A 23,388-nucleotide genomic window follows, 5' to 3' on the forward strand; every position below is an offset into this window, starting at 1 on the left:
GGTTTGAGAAGCTGAAGTAATGGCACAGGTACCAGGGAGAAGAAGTAAGAGGTGAGAGAAATGGTGGCTATGAATTGCAGGGCAGGCAGAGGACACCCATGACCCAAACAGTTTGGCACCTCCTGGCAATTAGGCAGCTGACCCCAAAAGTTCATCTCATCTCAAAGGGCATGCACAGCCTCGCCCACCCAGTACAGGGCAGGAACAGCATGAGGAAATGGCAGGGGAGTGTCATGAACAACCTAAATACTGTCATGCATTTCCAGCAGGTTTTGCAGCCTGTACTGAGCATCTCAGTCCTGTCTGCACTGTTCCCAGACACCAAAACCATTAGATCAGAGGGAGCTGATTAAATCAGTTGTTAAAATTTCAATTTGAAGTCAAGTCTTTTGAATGATAAGGACCATTTAAATCTTGCCGCTCAGAAGGCAGAAGACTGGGCTGAAGCCAGAGCTTTGAGGAGCAGCCAGATAGGGACAGGTAGAGCCAGGGAATGATAACATGGCACCCACCTCAGTTTGGGAAGAATCATTTGCCCAGCAGGAGCCCAGCTCCAAAGCAACATCCCTGGAAACTCGGCATCATAAATAGCAGGGAGTTCATTCACAGAGCAAAAGATTTCCTGGCCTTATTTACCCTTCCACATTTGCTGCAGCTCTCCATTTCAAAAGCCATGTGAGTACCCTGTGCTGGAAGGCTTGTCCTTCCCCTGCTCCTGGCTCTGCACCAAGATGTTCTCTGTTCTGCTGCTGACCAATGCATCTCCTGGCTCCCTACCACTGAAGGAAAAGAAATCTATTTACAAGACACAAACAGCTTTGTGTAAATCACAGCCATGGGCTGCCAATTGTGTGCTCTCCCAGCCCAGCAGTGCCTCCTTCCCCCAGCACAGAGTGCTGCACTAGCGCAGCTCCAGGCACGTGTTGCTATTAGGTCATGTCACCAGGGACTGGAAAGCACCGGACTATGCTCTGTGTCTTAAAATCCAGATGTGCGATGATTATCTCATGATAGCCATCATAGATCCTGTGGTAATGCTATTTCTAATCATTTAGCCTTCAGGAGTTCTTAGGCTGGGATGAGCCCATGCTCCGAGCTGGAGCAAACTGTGTGCTCAGGTCTACTGTGTGAAACAGTCACTGTGGTCCTAGTGCTGCCTCCTCCCTGAAAAGCTGGAGCTGTTTCATTCTCCTGAGTCCACATGGTGGAACCAGATAATTTCTAGTTGGGAGGATGTACAGCAATGCTCAAACCACTAATATCACTAAATATAGTGTCATGAAATTAAAGAATATGCTTACTTTCAATTACACTCCCCTTTTTTTACCACCTGATTACATGATAATATGTTGTTGCAGTTCTTTCCCTACATCTCTTCTTTCTATATGTGGACCATCTCAGGGCTGCAGCAGGAGTGGAAGCACCCGGGCAAATGACTCATCTCCCTCAGGCCAGAGATGGATTTTGACCCAGCAAACCAGAGCAACACTGACATAAAGGTGGAGTTTTGTGTCATTCAGGGAACAAAACATCACAGCAAATGACTGCCTGGAGTTTGGTGTGTTTCCTAGAAGACTTGCAGAGTAAGTAGGAAGGAAATGTCCTTACTGTTTATCACAAAAGGTCAAGTGTACAAACACCTGCAGCTGCAGACATCACAAGGATGCTATGTTTACAGCAGGCACTGCCCCATTCTGCTTCTGGGAGTCTCTAGCCCCAAAGAGAGCTTGTTCAGGCTGGGGGAGATTTCAAGAGACAGCAAGAGGCTCCCTTTTTCTCTATGCTCCCCTTTTCTTTATGCTTCTTAAAAATCCCTCCCCTCTTCCCACTAACTGTGCAGGCACTGTTGGATGAAGCTTCCTGCAGCAGATTTCTTCTTCCTATGACAGTGCCAAGCTCGCAGGGCCCTGCAGGAGGGACCTCTGTGAGCAGTGGGATTTACACTCTTTAACAGCAGCCATGTCCCAGTGAAGCGGTCAAGCTGGGCAAGGATTGTCCTTCTCGGACGGCCCGGCCAGCTATCCAGCACCGCTCGCAGCAGGGCAGCACTGTCCCGATCTCCGTGGCTCGGGACAGCGCCTGAGGCAAACGCCCTGTGCTGTGACAGCAGCCACACCTTGCGGTGGGACGTGGCACGGCTTATGGCTGCAGCCAGCAGAAAAAAGAGAGCGCTCTCCAGCCGTGGGGAATCCAGGCTCACTGGGTCCCAGGGGAACCGACAGCCGGACAGGGAACGGGGGACGCTCCTGCAACAGCTTCTAAGGAGGGAGGGAGACAGGGGAGGAGTCGACCCTCTGGCGAATAGAGTTTGAGGGGGGCGGGATACAAAAGATTGACTTAGGGAGAACCCCAATGGGGATAACTTGAGGGTGGGGCCCTGGTCCCTGAACCAATCACTCAATGCTCTGGCTGGAAGTTTCTAGAGAGAAGGGTGCGAGTGCCGAGTGACGGACAGGGCACCGGGGAGGGATTTGAGAAAGGATACATCAGTGTCCAAGGCAACTGGGAAGGAGTTGGGATAACTGGCCTCACAAGAGAAGGAGAAGATAACCAGCGCAGAACCATTACATGATGGGGGGAACAGAAAAGTCCAACTTCTACAGAAACAACACAACATCCCGGGGTTGTCCCGGCACTGCAAACATGTTTTCCCTCTGCAGTTTGCAGTAACAGTCAAGGAGCATCCAAACTCTTGCAAAGGAAAGCTTGTTTAAAGGATGGGTTTAGTGCCGGTGAGCTTCCAAGGACTCCTCCTTTGAAGCAGCCTATGCAGGGGGACTCTGAAGTGTCCCTGTACCCTCCAAGTTTCAGACAGAGCTGGGAAAGCATGTAACCCTCTGCTACCCCTCCCCAAGAGCAGACAAGATGCCGTCCTCCTTTTCCCGGAGCTGGGCGATGGAAAGAAGGCTGGAATGGCAGTGGTGGGTGGGTTTGTGGCTCTCCCATTTCCAGCAGTCTCTGCCTTCCCCCACTGGCCTCGCAGGTGCTCTGCAGCTTCTCCCCGTGAGAATACCCTCTGCCCCTGTGCAGAATTCAGGAGTAATGCACAGTATCTCCCCTTCCCAGAAATCAGGCTGTGTGAGTGTGTTTGCATATGGGGACATGCCAAGTTTTAGCCCAAAGAGAGTTGTATAGCTGACTTACAACCCCCTGAAATAATTTTATTATGGAAGTAGTGACATACCTTGATAGTAATGCACACACATCACTCCAGTGCCGGGGGTTTATAGGGCGTTTACGAGGTGTGTGTGCAGGAGGTGACATCCCCAGCACGCGCAGAGCTGGCAGTACCGGGCTGGAACCCTTCCAGCGAGGGGTTGGTGGCCCCAGGGTGTCTGGCAGCACTGTGGAGGTGGCTCCTCACACAGCAGACCTGGGAAAGGGACAAGGACATGAGTTCAAATAGCTCACGGCAATGGTTGGCAGGAGCTCCTGAGAAATTCTTCTCCTTAGTTCTGATGGGCAACAACAAAACAAATTTGGTGGGTGCAGCTATTGATCATCTTCAGGTGAGCTCAAAGCAGAACTCTTCCTCCAACCCCTGCTGGAGATTATCTGCTCTGTAGTGCAGCCCACTGGCCTCAGAGCCTTGTAGCAGTGCGTTTCTGCTGCCACGGGCCGTGAAATGAGATGTCCTGGCTGGTGCAGTTGTGTTTGAGGGAGCTGGGACAACTCTGAACAGCCAGGACACTCAGGAGCATCACTGGGGACCAAGTATTAATTAGAATGTAAAATTTCATCTGCAGTCATCTTGCATTACTGCTGTTAAGAGGACAAATGTTCCATTGCCCTGTGATTTCTGAGTGTGCAGAGTCATGGCTAAAGCTGGGCTGGAGACAAGAAAGAGAACTTTTGGCCAATTGGCCACTAATTCATGTGTGAGTGGTATTCAGCACCCAATTTGCTTTGCAGAACCAGTAAAGGTGAGAGGCTATTGTAAACCTGAAGAAACATGTTTGTGCTACAGCACTTGATTCCAAAATTGTCCTAGAAAAGAACAAAGACACCTTTGTAAAAAAAATGGTGTGGTTTCTATTGCCCATCCCTCTACTGTGTGAGAAGCTGCCTGGAGAGCAATACTTGTTCAGCTGATGTTCTGAAGGGATTGATTCAGAAGCTATGACAAAAATGCAGTATGAGCAAAAGACCAGCTTCAGTTTATAGAGTCAGGCATCACGAAAGCTGGAAAGGATCTCCAAGGCAAGTGAGTCCAGTCTTTGACCTGATATCTGCACTTAGCTGATCTGCAGGGATCTTTGGGATGCCATTTTTAGTGAGTTCACCTATGGAGTTTATGGGGTGAGCACAGGAAACAGAGCCCAGATTTGACACATGAACAAAATATGTGGGATTTCAAACTCCCCACAGCCCTCGGGTCACCTGTGCAGCTGCTCACCTCTTGCCTGGGACCAGCTGCTGTGAGCACCACAGAGACACAGGATTTTAGCCTCCAAAGGCCTCTGTGGTTTGACTCCCTCATCTGTGTGTCACAGGGCCCAGAAGATCAGCTCTCTGCTGCAGGGAGCTGGCAATTCCTCTATTTAGCACTTTCCTGGCAGTGCAAGACGTAAGAATGGGAGAGGTGGACAGCAAAGTACAGCTTCATCATTTCTGGTAAGATCAGACGAAAATACTGAGGAGTTATTTTAACATGAGAATAGGAAATAGTTTTAATATTCAATATGATTAATTTACAACAAATTCTAAGTAGATTAGCTATACATACACCATGTTTCTTTCCCCAGATGATCATTTATCCACATAACATTGCAAAACAACAATTAGAGCAGCATTCCCCGAGCTCTGATGATACTCTCTGGTGTTCCCAGGCTCAGGCTGCTCAAGTGAACGATGCATGGGCTGTGCAGCAGCTGAGCGAGGCTGTAACAGCATCGTGGAGTCACGAAGCATCATGCAGGAAGGCCTGGGGCTCCTGTGCCAATGGAGTTTCAGGGCAAAACTTGTAGTAAGCTGGTGTTTTCTTGCTTCCAGTCTTTTCCTTCTGGCTCTTAGATAGTGGCCAGAGGATGAGGTTGGTTGTGGCCTGGTTTATCTGCAGTTCCAAAGCAATGCATCACTCTGCAGTCCTGTGAGGGAAGCCTTTGGTATCTTTCCAGTCTTTAGTTTTCCTCAATTATTCATCTGAGGGTTGCTTAATTGCTAAGTCTCCTACTTTTAGATAATATGGGGAGGCGTGAAGGAATGCTGTTCAGACACAAACTGGTCCCTTCTCAGCTTCAAAGGGCAAATAGAAATTCTCTCCCTGTTCTGTCTCTCGGGCTGCGGTGACACCGATGGCTCTTGCTGAGCTCTTGCCAAGGCTGTAGCCAGAACACAGCCCTTTCCCTTCTCCTTCTGGGCAGCAGGAGCACTCTGGGGCTGGTTTTGAGAGCTGTGTCCTGAGAGGAGTGCAGGCAATGCGTGCAGGAGGAACCCGTGGTGGATTCTGTGCGTCATATTTCAGCAGACATTCACTGCAGCCTGCTGCAGAGTGAGACAGTTCCTGGTGTCTGTGTAACCAGGTACTTGGTCAGATGTTAAGAAGAAATTCCTCCCTGTGAGGGTGGGCAGGCCCTGGCACAGGGTGCCCAGAGCAGCTGTGGCTGCCCCTGGATCCCTGGCGGTGCCCAAGGCCAGGCTGGACACTGGGGCTTGGACCAGCCTGGGACAGTGGGAGGTGTCCCTGCCATGGCAGGGGTGGCACTGGGTGGGCTTTGAGGTCCCTCCAGCCCAAACCAGTCTGGGATTCTGTGATTACTCTGTCTTTATTTTCACTTGTGAATTGATTCCAAGTTTACAGTGGTTTCAATGCCTGAAACCACTCACTGGGGCTGCTCCGTCCCTGTGTGCACCTGGAGGAGGAGATAGTGAGCACGCAGCTTACAGTCCTGCTGCCCTTTCTCCCAAAACTATAAACACCAGGCTTTTCTCAAGTTTTCTATTTTCATTCCACTCTCACCCCTCAGAATCTTGCCTATTTGTCAGTCCTTGAATAAGCCCCATTTCTCTCTGGCATGCTGGGAATGTGCAGGATTTCTGCTGGGTGCCTTGATGCCTATAGGTTTTGGGGTAAAGGAGCTTCTGCAGAGCTGTGCTCATGCTGGAGGTTAAACCTTGTCTTTAAAGAGTCTGGAAGAGCAGTAAGGAGGATTTTAAGTTCCTCACAGCAGAAGCTGTGTCCACTTGGCACCTACAGCCATTCCAAGGCAGACTGTGAAGTCTCCAGAACAGTTTGATGATGCAGTGTTAAAACAACTTTCTGCCAGTGCTGGTAAACTGCCATGGCTTGGCTGAACTACCTATAGCTAAAGAACCACATATGAATTTGCATTTTCAGAGGGAATTTCCCGTGAAGTTTGAATGCGCTTTTTTGGTGACAGCAACCTATTCAACACTGCCTTGGCTCACCTGAAGCACTCTTGGCTTTCACTGAGTGTCCATGTTCAGATTGTGGCTGTTGAATTATCAGAGAAGCTGTTCCTTGTTCTCCAAGAAACTGTTCTGAATTCTCCACTAAATGCTAAGCAGAGCTCTCTTCTGCTGGCATTTTTGGTGAGGTTTCAAATGGTTTATTTTTGTGCTATGATGAATTTTGATAATTGCTATAAGTATGCTATTAGTCAAAATGAGGGAGAAAGAAATCCAATTATTAAACTAGACTGCTGTGACTGTAATCTACAGCTGAGATATTAAAGCCCAACTGTCATGCTTAACAATTGACTCAACCTGCTGGCAATACTGGACGAGAAAATGAACATTATTAGTGAGATAACTGATCATTATTTCTTTTCCCTCCCACCATTAGAACAATATGTTGCAGTATATCAATAAACAATAATTTTACATTATATACACTGCGTGCTTTCAGCAGTGCTTTGCTATCTCCTGCTTTCCCAACACCACTTTTATGAAATTAATGCTTTTTTCCAAGGTTCTTTTGCTGCCTTGGCCTGTGTACGGCCTGAGGGAGCCAGTACAGGCTGCAAATGTTACTCAAAATGCCCTGTTTGCAGCTGAACCCAAGAGGAATGATCCACATCCCCACTGACAGGGACCTATTTGTGAGGACTTTCTGAGCACTCTGAAGCTTCTGATTCAGCTTCTCACTCAGCACAGCTCCTCCTCCTGTTGCAGCCAAAATCTTGGCATTGTGGTAGAGTAAATGCCCCTCAGGCCCAGTGGGTTGGGAGACAGTTCTCTGCGCAGTAAGGCACCTGCCCACCCTGAAACGTGTGCTGATATCACCTGGAAAGCCCCACCTTTGGTGGAGAAGCTTCATGACCAACACTTTCCCCAAATTATTTCAGAAACCTCGTGTCTTTCAGTGATAAATGTTTTTGCAGAGAGGACGGATAGGTTCTGCTTAAGCAGTGCCCTCAGTCACGTGTGGGAGCAACCTCACAGGCTGTGCCACCCAACCAAGCCCAGCAGGCCGGGAGGAGAGCCCGGGGCCAGCAGGAAGCTGAGAGAAGGCCTTGCTCGAGAACTGAGGGAGTTCCACCAGAAGCAAACAAAGATGGCAACTTGAAGACATTCCCACTGTGCTCAAAGTTTGTCTGAGAAGACTAAGATGGGAGCTTGTCAAAAAAATCCCAGGAAATATCTGGGAAAATGCTTTACGTATGTTGGTTGTGACTAGGTACAAAGCTCCTGCGGGAAAAGAGCCTCTGCAGCAGGCTGGCTGGCTGAAGGGGTCTTAGTTCTTCCTAGAATAAAGATTACCACTGAAATGCAATTTTGCAATTTTGTTTTTTATTGTAAAAGGGGGAAATATTTTCCAGAACTCTAAAACTAGTTTCAAAAATAGAGATGTGTTGTGGAAACAGGAATGAAACATTTCAGGATCTCTCCCTACAAAAGATATTTCTAAATATTTCTAAGAATGAAAAGTGAAGACAAAATGGGGTCACGTATTCTCTCGATTCTAAAACTACTTACAAAAATCTTTAAACACTATAGTAATTGGGAAGATATATTTGGGGGTGTCTCTCTACAGAAAATATATTTTGAAATATTTCAACAAATTTCTAATTTCTAAAACTGAAAAACTAAGCAAATGGGGTTTCTTTTTCTAGGGAGCCCCATGCTGCTGCCTGCCCCCTGGGCTCCCCCAGCCCTCGGGACCCTGCCGCTGGTCATAGCAGCCCCTGCCTGGCTCCTGCCTGCCCACACCGTGGGCATCCACGGCTGCTCCTGGCCATGGAGCTCAGCCAGTGCTGCTGCTGGCTGGGCTTTGCTGCTGCTGCCACCCAGACACTGGTGTGACGGCACCTTCCCTTTAGTGCAGCTAAAGAAAGGGCCATCACCTAGCCTGGCAGAGAGCACGGATAATTTCAGTGTTGTTTATATGGCAGGACCAGGGGTCTCAGGGGCAGAGGAAATGACATGTTAGTCTCAGGAGGGGCTGTAGGGTGCTGGGCTGCTCCTGGGGTCTATAGAAGAAGTCGGGACGGGAAAGAAGAGGATCAAAAAGGAGATGGAAGTAGTTTGGGGATATACATGGAGAGAGGAGGTGTCAGTGGGATCTCCAGGAGAATAGGAGATTTCCTTGACGATGGCTGTTCTGGAGTCTTCTTTTCAGAACTCTTGACAGGGCTGTGCAGGCCCTTCTAACTGCCGGAGGAGCTGCTCTTGCTGTTTGGGTGTGAGGTGCAGCCACTGTCTTACAACCCTTGTCCAGAGGTGGAGCTGTGGAAAGAGGAGGTGGCTGAGGCCCCAGCTGCCAGTGGCACACAAGGGAGCCTCCTGCACAGCAGGGCCCAGAGCTGGCAAGGCTCCCTAGCACGGCTGGAGCTGCTGGCACAGCCTGGCCCAGCTGCACAGCTGTCCCTCAAGGCCCCGGCCAGCAGGACACGGCTCTGGGCAGGCTCCCTGGCCAGGAGCGGGCCCCAGAGCACCCCTGCCTTTCAAGGGCAATCTCGTCCCTGCTTTTGCTCCTCCCCACCGTTCTTTTCCTCTGCCCTGTGCCCCTGGGGCTGCTCTTGGCCAGGCAGCCTCAGTGGGAGCCAGAATTGGCTGCAGCCCCAGCGGGCCCCCCAGGACAAGGCCCAGCATTTAGGAGGCCAATGAAAGCTCTGGGCAGCAGCAGAATCCTCAGCAGAGTTCTTTGGACAATCATGGACTGGCCACACCTACACTGCAGCCTCACTGGGAAGGTTTACTGTCTGAAGTAAAATTTCAAAAGTAGCTGTTTGAGGGAAAGGTGAACTAAACACTCACCCTTTTCTCTTCCAGCAAGTCCAAATTCGGACACAGCATAAGATGAAGATCAGCTCCAAAACAAGCAGGCCTGCCAGTAACCCTAGCCAGAAGCCTGTTCCCTGGCAGAAACCCCTTCCAGAGCCCTTCTGGGCATCAGGAACATGTGCTGTGTTTCCAGCTGCACCTGTGGGAGCAATGGGGAGCGTCAGCCCGTGCTGTGCTGCACTGCTGAGCTGGCAGCATGGTGGATGCGGGCAGGACGTTCTCCGTTTCCCCCAGTGCTGGGGCCTGCAGGCACCTTGCCGCCCCTTGGCACAGGCTGTGCCACCCAACAAAGCCCAGCAGGCCGGGAGGAGAGCCTGGGGGCTGTGCAGCTGCATGGGCAGTTGGTGCTTGGCGGGACACGGGCCAACCCATTCCCGAGCAGCCACTTCCAGCCCTGGCCCTCCCTTCCCGGTGACAGCTCCCCCAGCCCTAGGGCACAGAGTCAGGCCCTGTCAGAGCCCAGTGCAGCCCCTGCCCAGTCGGGAGCCAAGGTTGGCTCTGGCCCTGGGCTTGCGGCAGGGCTCCCGCTCGGGGCTGCTCCTGTGCCTTGGGCCTCTGGGCAACCAGGGCCAGCTCCGGAGCAGCTGCAGTGGGAGGGACGTTGGTGCACGAGTCCCCTTTCCCCGGGGCTGTGAACGAGCTCCAGATGCCTCAAGGCCTCCAGAGGTGCCTCCAGCTTTGGCTGGTGCTGGGCCGTGCAAGGGCAGGCCCTAGTGGAAGAGCTGCAGCCACACAGCCCTGCCAAGGGCTGAGCCCCGCTGAGCATGGCACAGCAATTACCTTCTGAGCCTGTGCCCGTGCCTGTGTTTGGCTTGGCCTTCCTTCCTGCAGCAGGGGCTGCCAATCGGCCTCTGCTTCATTGGGGAAACACCTTCTTCTGTCCTGATATTTGGCCCATCACTTGAGAAACAAAAAGTACACCTTAACAGATGGAACGATTCTCCATTACTTTGATGGCATTATTAGGACGTCATGCTTATGCAAAATCGGGTGTAATCAAAAAACATTTTGTCTTTTTCAGCTAGGCCAGTGCCCACCCTCCTCCAAACAGCTGCCAGTGCTGAGCAGAAGTTGTGAGTGGATCATGCAGGGCGTGGGCACACACGTGCATGGCTCTGTCCTGGCACTCGCAGCGATGCCCCCCTGGTCGAGCATTAGGCTCTGTGCTGGCAGCTCTCCCAGGGGAAAGGCCTTGACCTACCCTCACCATCTCCCACAGGCTCAATCCTGAACGTGGGCTGGGAAGCCAGATCACCTTTAGCAACAGGCTCAGCTGCAAAGAAAGGCAGGACACAACAGCTCCAATAGCACTGCTGAAGATTCTCCTTCGGGCCAGAGTGGCAGTGAGGGCACCTGGGTGATTGGTGCCCTCCAAGGCGCTCCCTTGGCTCTGCCTTCTGCTCAGGAGCAGGGCCAGGGGGACATTGTGCCTGCAGTGGCTCTACACTGGGATGGAAGGAGCCCCTTGCGGGGCAGTCGGGGCAGAAAGGACTCCCTGGAGCTGCCAGCAGCTCCAAACCCAGCCCCAGGCAGGGCCAGGGCTTGGCAGTGGCAGCAGAAGCAGCTCAGGCTCCCTGGGGGTAGCAAAGGAGCTGAGAAAGGCTCAGCCCCGGGGCACAGCCCTGGGCCCAGCCCCTTCCCTCTCTGCTCTTCTCTGTGGCTGCACAGAGCACACGGAAGGACACAGTGCCATTGCACATGGGAGGAGGATGGACAGCTAAATGCTCCTTCTTCCCACTGACAGCGATTCTGTGGGATCTCTCAGGGCTCCAGAAGGGAGCAGGGCAAGGTTTCCAGAACTGATCAACCTTCAGAGGAACTTAAGGGAACTGGCTCATGAGTGAGCTCTTGCCACACTGACACGGATTATTCTGTCAGGAAAGGTACATTCAGAACATGTCTCCAACATCTGGCAAGGTCTTCAAAGTACCATTTACTAGCATTTCCAAGTAATCCAAGTCATGATCCCAGTCAAGGAGGGAGCACAGATCCTACAGAACCATTTCCATGGTGTGCTGGGATCCCCTTCTCCCTTGGGGAATTGGGCGCTGCAAGGGGGTGGGGTAAGGCTTTGAAAGTCTGTGGCTCCTGGTCACTCTCCACGCTCTTTGCAGGTCTGGTGCAACATGCCTGGAGGGGCAGCTGGAGCAGCCCAGGGCCCTGGGGCTCTCTCCCTCCCACACAGGAAATCCTCACTAAATGCCTGGGGAAATCTGCAGCGCCACAGCTGTCACTACCGAACTCCGTCCCTCCCTCCTGCTTGCCCACCTGCCCATGGAACAGCTCCCACAGCCCAGGGGCACACAGCCAGGCCCTCTCAGGACACACTGGAGCCTTGATCTCCCCCTCTGCCCTTTCCCCACCACAGGCACCCCGTGCAGCCGCTCCCAGGTTTCGGGACGTGTCTCCCACGGAGGGAGCACAGCAGGACAGCTCAGTACCTGATTGCCATGAGCCTGCTCGGGATAATTCCTCTGGGCTGTGCCCGTCTTGTCCGGGCTGTGCCCGCAGTGCCAAGCAGCGGAGAGGGCAGCTCAAGCCTCAGCTGGGCTCAGGCCCAGAGGCACAGCAATTACCTCCTGTGGCTGTGCCTGGCATCGCCTCCCTTCCTGCAGGAAATGCCACCTTCCATAGAGCCTCTCTGTCCATCCCTTGAGAAAGGAAGAGGCACAGCTGGATCAGATGGAATCATTGCACATCCAGGAGGTGGCCTCTTCAGGAGGCAATACTTGTCCAAGACATGGGTAAGGATCAGGAAAATCCTGATCTCCCCAGGCCTTTGGGGCTGGCTATGGCCCTCCCTCCTCCTAGCAGCCACACCTCAGGATGTTACTGGGGACCGGGAAAATGCAGGGGATCCCTGGTGAGTTGGGGCTGTGTGGCAGCTGATACCCAATGCCTTCCTGCAGAGGCTGGGGAGAAGCTGCAGCCAGGCCAGGCTGGGAAACCGCCCTGACGGGCATGGAAGCAGCAGCGGGGCAGAGAGGCTGCCATGGATCCCTTCCCGCTGTTCTGGGCTCGGTGTGTCCAGATGTGCATCCAGAGCCCTCGGCTGCTGAGCCCCAGGACAAGGCTGAGGGGAATGCTCTCACCATTCCCTTTGAGCAGTTCTCTCACAATGTGCTTCAGGATGTATTTTGGCCCATGGTTGTTTGTGAAAGGGCAGAGGGGCAACGAGGCTGCCATGGATCCCTTCCTGCTGTTCCAGGCTCTGCTCTGACATGGGGAACCCTGGCTCACTCTAGGATCTCTCCCAGGTCTCCGCCCAGAGCTTCATCCCACAGCTCAGTCCCAAGGGCCAGACAGGTATTAGGAATTTCACAGCCTACCATTGGTGACTCATAGTCAGAATGCACAGAAAAACTCTAGCTGTGTTTCAAAATACCAGATGCTTTGTTGTTTCCTTCCCACTGCAGATTTTCCCTTGCCCCAGCCTCAGCCCCTGGCAGCCTGCCTGGATGTTCTCCCCGCGCCGCTTCTGCAATCCCACTCATCCAGGTCCTGCTGGTTCTGTGGGCAGCTCTTCGGGCCACTGAGGCCCTGTTCCTCCTTTGTTTGTGAGCATGTCCGAGTGAGAGATGTGTCGGCGGAAGGGAACCAGGACATCAATTTGATCATCACAGGCTCATTTTTATTGATCAGTACGGCGGGTTAAATACAGTTAATAATGAGCTTCATACATATTGCAAAAGTTGAGCTCAGGATTGGTCAGCTTACATATCAGCATCTACGCCTACTTCTACATTCCTATGGTTCTACTTTTGATACTTTCTACATATTCTTAGGATATATTCAGGACTAATCTCAACTCCCTATCCTCATGTTGCAGCAAGGTCACTGCTGACTCTTCCTTTCAGCTTGCTGACTGCTGACTTTTCTCCTTCAGCTTAACCAGTGGCATTATGTCAGTGTGGCCTTTCTCAGCTAACCAATTATTAATAATACTCTCCACATTTCCCCCATTTTCTTCTTGTGCAAGGAGATTAGTTTGCCATGTTTTTGCTATTGTACAGCTGACCATGTTTTGAATACAGTTAAAGATACAAGGCAAAATAAGCAAAAACAGTAAAATTACACCCAGCAGTCCTATAGCATAGATCACAAGGTTCCTTAGCCACGGTCCAAGTCCTAAGCCTTTTAGCCATTCGTCAATTCCTAAACCGTCTTCTTCTTTAAGTTTGTGAAGTCCCTGTTGCAGTTCTTTTATCTTAGTGTGAATGGATACTGAATGATCAGACAGATTCATGCAACACATTCCCTCGAACTCTTCACATCCATGTCCTTGTGCTAAGAGCAAAAAATCTACAGCAGCTCTATTTTGCAAAACAGCATGGTTAACACTTTGCACATCTGCAGTTAGCATGTCTAGGATTTGTGATGTCTTGTTCAGCTCATCCCTTGCCCAGCATCCTAATTGTTTTGCTAAATTCATGGCTTTATTGGCAGATCCTCCTGGTAAGATAGTTGAAACCACCACCTGTTTGAATGTGCCCCAAAACCGTGGATCTCCTATCTTGCTGCAGTCTAAGTCATGTATGCTACGTTTTCTCCTGTTTGAATTTTGACTCAGCTGCATTAGCAAGGACACATTAGGATGAAACAGTGACAATTTTCCCAAAAAACAGGGTCCACCCTGTGGTTTAGCTGGTATACCATTCCATGCCCTGTCTCCACAAATCAAAAATATTCCTGTGGGTAATTTCATTGGTGCCGTGATATTTGTGCTGTTACATTGACTGTAATGCTGTGGAGAGAATTCACTCACATTCAGGGATGAATCTAGGGTGGCCCATGTTTCTTTAGGTTGGTTTAAATTCTGAGCACCCAAAAGTTTGAAGCTAAACCATCCACCAGCTGTAGTGTTAGATATGCTGGCATTTGTACTTCCAAAAAGATCCAATTCTTCAGGAGGAGAATGCAAAGAGGTGTTAAGTGATTGGATTAGTAAGCATTGACGATAGCCATCACTCTGACCTGCAGTATACCCTTGTTGCACCGGCAATGTGATGTTTGACATGTTAGACATACATAAGGTTTGATTGTTTATCAAACTGCAAAATTCTCCAGGAGACCACACCGGAAGTCCCACCAGGCATGTTCGAAATGGGTTAGTGACTCCTCCAAGACTAAGACAAAGTGATGATTGGTTAGTTTGATTAGCAAGTGTCACCCATAAATTTTCTCTTGGTTGACTAAAGTGTGTTACTCCTACTGCTTCACTTGCTACAGCATTGAGCAGTATAATAAAAACAAACCTCATTTTTTCTTTTTGCTTGCTTTGCTTCTCCTTTTCTTCCTTCTGCTTGCGCTGTTTTTCCTTTCTTCGCTGTCTTTTCCCTGGTTTGCTAGATTGTCTATTGTAAGGCTGAGTCAATTTTTGAATATACTGATCTAATTCTAAATCAGCATCCTTGCTCACAGGTATAGCATGAGGTAAGTTTGAAGGCAAATCAGCTTTACAGCGAGCTGCTATGATGCGTGAGGCTTTAGTAATTTCAAATATTCTAAGGTTTTCCTGTAACTTCCACCTAAGATATGCTATAACCACTTGTTCTGCACTCTCAAAGAGCTGTAATCCTGTCCGTCCTGGCAGGCCAGTACTTTGTTCAAGAGCTCTAACCCATATATGATTTCGAATCCACTTTCCAAAACAAGATGTACACCATAAATATCCCAATGACTTCTGTGAATACCAATAAACCTGATTACAATCTGCACAATGCAAAGCTACCCATGCATAGCATTTATCTTTATCCTTTTTGCAAACATAACAAGGAAGCAAATGTAAGTAAGGACCAGTATAAAATTCTGGTTCTTCAATCCAAAGCAACCAATTCAATGGTGGTGATCGCCAAGCCTCTTCAGCCTTTTTACTATATGAGGCTAACAGCTCAAGGTCTTTCTTCAACACAAGGTGTATCTTATTTCGTAATCGTAGTTCTTGTTCGTTATCCTCCTCAACAACTATATCCTTCTGAGGGTCCCACAACTGTAAAAGTGTTCTAATCATAGAAAATTAATTAGCAATCACTGATACCCTATTCAAATGAGACCGTTCCCTTTTTTGCCTTCTTTTTCTTATCTGTCTTCAATCTTGCTGCTCCTAATTTCACTGGTCCTGCCACTTTCAAACTTAATTTTTGCAACTTATCAATGCAGCAATCTAATGCTCTATCAGGATCCCCTTGGAAGGGTCCTACAACTGAATGCTGTGTTAAAGGCACTAATTTCCTACACCTTATAGAAACTATACGTGATTTACTTTGAACCTTAATTCTATTCACAATACATTGTATTTCCCATCGATAATAAGCAAGAACCTTCTGTTCAGGAGACTCATAATGATTTAAAGCTATATATGCGTTTTGCCCCGTTTGTCTCCTTAATTCATCTTGCCAGCTTTTTCCCCACGTATGCTTGTGTTCACAAGTATGACACCACAAATCCCGTAATAGTGATTGTTCTATCCAAAAAGTTCTTTTACAACCCCCACAACGTAGAGCTATCCAGGCAGCACAATGTGGATTGTGACAGTCAAGGCAATGTAGTTTCGCTGGATCTGTTAAGTGAAAAGTTGATAATGAGTCAATGAAATGAATCAACTCCTGGGCCGTCCGGTAGTGACGTGTCAGTGCTCTGTCCACCGCTTCCGAGTACCCCTTCAATTGTAACAGTAGTGGTTGTAGGACTAGAAGCAGTTTCTTTCCCAGTCGCTCCCTGTCCTCCTCCGTAAGACGATCCACCAGAGGCTGCATCAAAAACAGGTTTAGTCCACTTAGCAGGCACCCACAAAGGCCCTGTAGGTGAGGAAACACAAAGATACCCCCGACCCCAATATAATACTTTTGCAGGTTTTTCCCATAATCCTGTACTTGGGTTCTTATATTTAACCCAGACCTCTGTTTCCTTATTATTTTCCTGTCCTGACCTCGGATGATGTTTCATTGCAGGGGGAGTATCATCTTCCCCAAAAATGCATAAATGATTAATCACATACAAAACCTTAGCCAAACATGCTTGTGGATCTGCCAAATCTTGATGTTTTTCAATATACTGCTTAAGGGTACCGTTTGCTCTTTCCCGTAAAGCTTTCCTTAGCTGTATCAGTAACTCATACAATCGTTTATTATTCACTTCCTTAATTGCTGCTTCCTCTATTCGTTTGACTACTCCTGCAACATACATAGAGTCTGTGACCACATTTAAAGGCTCCTGTAAGTTGGACACCGCCCATACTACTGCTAACAATTCCAAAGTTTGTAAGCTATCTGCAGGGTCTGCTGTGAGGAGTTGATGCTTCCATTGTCCTTTTTCTTGCCAGGTAACAGCAGCACGCCTTGATTTCTTTCCTGCATCTGTAAAAACTGTAGTAGCTCCTTCTATGGGGTTTTCTTCTCTCAAAGGTCGAGTAATCCAGTTCCATTCTGTCATCCATTGCAAAACTCTAGGCACTAATGTACTAGTCTCTACTTTAGCAGGTGACATCAATAATGCTTCTTGTAAATTCTTTGAATTTATCAAGTACCAGTCCAAGGTTTCTTTTTCCATAGGTAATCTAATAGTAGCAGGTTCTCTACCATCCACTTCAAAAATTCTGAGACGCCCCTTTTTGATTAATGCAGCCAATTGTTCAGTTTTTGAAGATATTGTTTTTTTGTGCTGTAGTGGTGGTGACAACCATTCCAACACCTGTATCTCCCCCGTTTTCTTTTGCAACTGAGAGAGAGCACCAAGCAAGTGGCAAGGGCTATTCCAAATAGTAAGGTCAATGGGGTGGTCGAGTTGTCGACGAGACACATACCCTTGCTGTACACAGTTACTAATTTGCTGCAAGGCAAGATGATGTTCCTTTGTCAGGTGTACAGGAGTAGTAGGGTCCACGCCTCTTAACAAAGGCCGTAGGGCTTCTAATAAGTGATTTGGTATTCCCACAATAGGCTTCAGCCACTGTAAGTCTCCCAGCAACTTCTGTGCATCATGTAGAGTTTTAATGTCCAATTGTAATTCCAATTTTTGTGGTATCACTATTTGATCCGTCAAAGTCCATCCCAAATATTTCCAGGGCTTTGTAGTCTGAATTTTCTCTGCAGCAATAACAAGTGAATATGCAGCAAGAGTATTTATAATGGTGTTAATCTGTAAAGAGGAGAATGGCTGTTGCTGTGCAAACAAAATATCGTCCATGTAATGATATATTATAGTTGCTGGCCATTTACGACGTAGTGGCTGTAATGCTGCATCAACATAAAGCTGACATAAAGTGGGGGAGTTGCGCATGCCCTGTGGAAGAGATGTCCATTCAAATCTTTTATCCGGTTCCCCACGATTTATTGCTGGTAAAGTAAAAGCAAATCTCTTCATGTCATCAGGATGCAGGCCAATAGTGAAAAAACAATCCTTTAGGTCAATAATTAAAAGTGGCCAGTGTTCTGGAATCAGAGCTGGATTTGGAAGACCAGGCTGTAAGGCCCACATTGGTTCCATTTGGTCATTTACAGCCCTCAAATCATGTATCAAACGATATTTCCCTGATTTCTTTTTGATTACAAAAATAGGTGTATTCCAAGGGCTTGTGGACAGTCGTAGGTGCCCTTTTGTATATTGTTCCTGTACCAATTCATGGGCATGCATAAGACTCTCCCCTTTTAATGGCCATTGCTTAACCATCACCGGTGTATCCGTTTTCCAGGTGAGTGGAATGGGGAAAGTCCAAGCAATGGCAATTACCCCAAAGGGTGCTGATTAGTTAACACCACTCCCAATTGTGTTAAAATGTCCCTTCCAATTAAGCAGGAAACTGTAGGAGGCAGTTGAACAATTGAAAACACAGCAGATATTTGTTGATTCTCAATGCACACAGACAAAGACGGTGACCTGCTTGCCAATGTAAATCCTCCCACTCCTGTGAGCATGTTTGATGAAGGAAATAGAGGCCAATGTTGTGGCCATGCTTCTGGAGAAATGATGCTAGTATCTGCTCCTGTATCCAATAATCCATAAAGGGTTATGCTTTGATGCCCATAGGTAATTTCAACCTTTTGTTTTGGTCTATTTTGTAAATCCACAGTTAAAAGTGTAACACCAGTAGAGCCAAAACCTTTTTCATCCCTTGCTTGCCCAGTAAATGATTGTATTCCTGATGTCATTTGTGACAGTGGTACCAATTGAGCAATGCGTTGTCCTTTTGTAATTTTAATCGGAGGATAAAGGGTGTAAGCCATAATTTGTATTTCCCCTGTAAAGTCGGCATCGATAACACCAGGCAAAACAAATAATCCCAACATAATTATAGAGGAACGTCCCAGCAATAATGCTCCACATGTTTGTCCATTTAATATAAGAGGACCCTTTACTCCAGTGGGTATCCTCTCAGGCCGGTTCATCATTAGTGTGACGTCTACTGCTGCTGATAAATCCAAGCCGAGGCTCCGTGTTGTTGCGGGTTGCAGACAGGAGGTAGCAGCGATGTTACGGCAGCAGCTGGTGTCTCTGATGTCACTGAGGCAACTTGTGTCTGTCCCTCATTGCCGCATCGGTAACACTTGATGAATGGTCTCGAGCCTCCTTGCGTGACTGCCAGTGAGCCGCTTTGGAGAGGAGCAAGAGCAGCTAACACCTGATTTTGAGTAGACTATGCTTTTGCAACCCTAATCCTAATTCCTTTAAGGCTTCTGCTATAAATGCCTGTGAAGCTGTTGGCATTAATGCCATTCGCTCTAATGCTTCCTCAATAGTCTAATTTGCCCCTAAAGTAGCCAACAGTCTTTGGGTTGCTGGATTGCTATTTTGCAAGGCACACCTGCTTCAATAGTGCCCTGCAACACCAGCCCGATCTATAGCAGTAGCTGTTCTATCGATAAAATTTCCAAATTATTCTTCCCTACCTTGTTTAATGCCCATATAAGCCGGTAACCCTCTTGGCTCTTTAACCATGTCTATTGTAGCACGCACTAACCACATAGACTCTCTAAGTTTATCTGCTCCCGATATCATCTGTGCCTCTGTACGTAAAAATGCCCCTAAGCCCATCAGCTCCTCTACTATTACTCCATGTAATGGGTCTCCCTGGGCTCGTTGTACAGCAACCGATTCATTTACCAACGCGTGCCAATGGGCATTAAATAATAACTGCTGATGCTGAGTAAATATCAACCGAACTATTCCTCTTAAATCATTAGGACATAAAACCTGAGTATTAAAAAGATAATCTCACATTTGCTTAACAGGTTCACTTTTTACTCCAAACTGACTAACCGTAGAACATAGCTGAGTTAACAGCTTCCAATCTAAGGGAGTATATTCTGCTATATTATGTGTAAGGTTCCCCTGTCCATCATACTGTGGTGTGTATGTAACTGGACATGCAAGACTAGAAGCTATTTCCACCGCCTCACCATCCCCCATTTGCATTACTTCTTTCGCCAAAGCAGCCCAAGCTTCCCTCCTCTGTTTAGCCATCTCCCCCCAGGGATCACGGTGTGCCCCTGGGATGGGATCTGGCCCTTTAAGGGTGCTATGCTGCTGGCGCTTCGGTGCAGACACCGAGTTTTCGCGCAGGGGGGGCAGTGAAGCAGGGGCTGGCTCGCGCGGGGGAAGCCCCGCTGGAGCTGACAGTGAAACCGGAGCCGACTCACGTGGAGCCGGCCTGCGGGGGGCAATCCGCTCCCCCGCTGGAGCCGGCTCGGGCGGGGGAATGGGCCCTTCCCCCACCGAAGCTGTAACCGGAGCCGGCTCACTGAGGGGAAGCGGTGGAGGCAAGGCTGGCGGCGGAGGCAAAGCTGGCGGCGGAGGCGAAGCTGGCTTGCTCCCACCCCCACCATCCGACCCGCCTGAAGCTGGTGGCGGAGGCAAAGCTGGTTTGCTCTTACCCCCACCATCCGACTCGCCCTCCCCCTCTGACAGGAACGGTGCAGACGGTTCCACTGCGCCTATAGGAAAATCCTCCACACCACTTTGCTGGGGACTCTTAGGCATAAGTACCTTAGTTACAGAAGGTGCCAGGGGATCATCTTCACGACCATACCCTATATTCCTCTTATGAGCTTCTGTTGCCCTTTCTGCTGCCTTTCTCTCAGAGACCTGCTGAAGTAACGTGTTATACACCACCCGCCATAACTTCCCAAATTTCTTTGCTGACTTATCATCGTCTAGTACTGTATCCCACAATATTTCTCCAAACTTTCTCCACTCATATAACTCATGAACTGTATGAGGATTAGAAAAGATACCCTTAGCATGGCCATAAGCTAATATCCCTGGTAACTCCTTTTTTAAATCTATCCCTATTATCCCACGCCGCTCTAAATAGGCGGTAAATAAATCATATGCCGCTTGCCTATCCATACCTATTAATCAGCGCGCGCTGTTGCAGCTCTCCAGGCTCCGGTGGACACGTATTGGCTTAAGTCACAGTTGTGAACCTTAAGGGTGCTTCAAATTCCGGCACCGTCCCAGCTGCTGGGACCCAAACCCAACTTCCTCGACCGTGGCGTAATCCCTTTTTCTTTTAATCCGAGAAAAAGGGCAGAGATTCGGTTATGCCCGCATTCTCCACCATTTGTCGGCGGAAGGGAACCAGGACATCAGTTTGATCATCACAGGCTAAATTTTATTGATCAGTACGGCGGGTTAAATACAGTTAATAATGAGCTTCATACATATTGCAAAAGTTGAGCTCAGGATTGGTCAGCTTACATACCAGCACCAATGCCTACTTCTACATTCCTATGGTTCTACTTTTGATACTTTCTACATATTCTCAGTATATATTCAGGACTAATCTCAACTCCCTATCCTCATGTTGCAGCAAGGTCACTGCTGACTCTTCCTTTCAGCTTGCTGACAGCTGACTTTTCTCCTTCAGCTTAACCAGTGGCATTATGTCCGTCTGTCCTTTCTCAGCTAACCAATTATAAATAATACTCTCCACACACGCCCTAATGGAACTTTACCATACACTGTTACAGTTGATGTTATTTTTAGGCCAAGAAGAAAAATGAGGTCCTGTGATATATGCAGACATGTTTTTCACCCTGAAGAATAAACCCGAGTGTCAGAAAGAATGTGGCTTTGATTTGGCCCCACAGGACCTTTAGTCCTAACTTTGGAAACAGATAAGAGGCAGAAAAGAAAGAGATGTCATTCAGCATTCAGCATAGGGCAGAGATGTTTAAATTTGGCTCCAATGCACCGGGAAGATTGTGTTCTATGTGTCCAAGACTTAGAGCCCAGTTAGTCCAGGCCAGCTCAGGTACACTCCCCCTCAGGCAACCACTCTGGCCCCTGAATGAAAGCCAAATGGCAGTGAGGATGAGATGAGTAATTGTCCCCAGGTGAGGGGACAATTTCAGAGACCCCCAGTGACAAGCAAGCCAAGGAATAAAACCAAGAAAGCTTTGCCTTTAGTCACCCCCTTAAGGCAAGTCTTGAGTCCCCCAGGAGGAGCCATGAGGTGAACATCTGCTTTTCTACTAGTGACCTGAACAGCTGGTGGGAAAAAGTTACAATGGATAGAGAAAACCCTAGCAAAGTAGCAAAAAGACTGGAGTTCATAGTCAAGAATCAAGAGCCAGAGTGAGGTGATACTGATTTCATGTTGACAGAGCTAACACAACCAGCAGAAGAGCTGGTGATCAAGGTAGCCAGAGCACGTGTGCAGGCACAAATTGCTAGTGGAGCCTTACAAGGTACAGTGCACCAGCTGTGTCCTATTGTAAGCCCTTTGTGGGACGCGAACGATGCAGGCAGCTGTGCAATGTTAACCAGATACCAGGAACTGGTCACATTGGAATTAAAAAATGCCCTTCCAAAAGCAATAACTTGGTCAGTAAGAGATAACGTTACACAGGGACAGCACGAGTCACCCGCTGACTTTGTGGACAGGCTCTGAGCAGCTGCACGTAAAGGCACAGCCCTGGATCCCTGCTGGCATATGGCAAAGCAGCAGTGGGTTTCCCTGATGTCAGGGCAATGTAACCCAGATGTCAGGCAGAAACTTGAGAAGCTGAAAGAGCCTGTAAAGAGAGATTAAAGGCATGAATGAGAAAAGCATAGAAAGTGGATGATAATCAAGAGAGAGAAAAAGGAAAAGAGCTCCCTGCAGCCATGGTGGCAGCTCTGGATCGGCACCAGGGAGAGGACGTGGCACGCCTCTGGATGAAGCAGAGGCAGGGGCAACAATATCAGAGGCAGAGGAGGTCCAAAGCAGCCACAGACCAAGCTGGGGCCAAATCAATGTGCATCTTGTAAGAAATCAGGACACTGGAAATAACTCCAGTGCCCAGAGTTAGCAGACAAAGTTCACAAAACTCTTGCAGCCACTCTAGATGATAAGAAATGACCGAGACTGGCAATTCTTACCCTAGCAGGCCACCGGTTAAAATACAGCTAAAGAATGATAAAGAAGTTGAATTTTTAAGAAATTGTTGAGACACATTTTCACTCTTGAATCAAGTCCTGATACCCAAAAGTGAAAACTATCTCAAGCAATAGGAGCCACTATAGGCCAGCCAGAAAAAGTTTTCTTCCTGAAACCACTTCAATGTAAAATCAAGAAGAAGCTGGGAATGCATCCGTTTCTTTATTTACCCAACTAAGCCAAATCTGTCCTAGGCAGGGATTTGCTTGAAAATTTGGAAGCAACAGTTCTGTTTAGAAAAAGAAAACTTAAATGGAAGGTACCTGAAGACAAATGAGCACTTTTAGCAGTAGGACTGACAATTGACACAAGAGCAACAAAGAAGAAGAACTATTTAGAGTAAGTATTGAATCAGGTGTATCCAAGAGTATGGGATACTCATAGCCCAGGAACATCCAAACGAGCAGACCCTATGAAAATTGAGCTACAGACAAGAGTTAGGCCAGTAGTCAGAAAGCAATACCCTTGAAGATTAGAAGCTAGGAAAGGAATAGAGCCAACAACCAATAAATTCCTGACATCAGGACAATTGGAAGAATGGGAGTCAAAATGTAATACTGGTAGGTTAGCAATAAAGAAACCTAATGGAACTTAGAGACTAGTGCCAGATTTCCAGGCAATGAATGAGTTCTACCTTACTAGCTCACTAGCTAAACTTGGAGATGATTTCATTTGGTGCGGGGAAGGTCCATGGGCAGGTGCTGTGGAGAGCCGTTCCCTCTTGG

Source organism: Melospiza melodia, unplaced genomic scaffold, assembly GCF_035770615.1.
Source record: "Melospiza melodia melodia isolate bMelMel2 unplaced genomic scaffold, bMelMel2.pri scaffold_28, whole genome shotgun sequence".
Lineage (NCBI taxonomy): Eukaryota > Metazoa > Chordata > Aves > Passeriformes > Passerellidae > Melospiza > Melospiza melodia.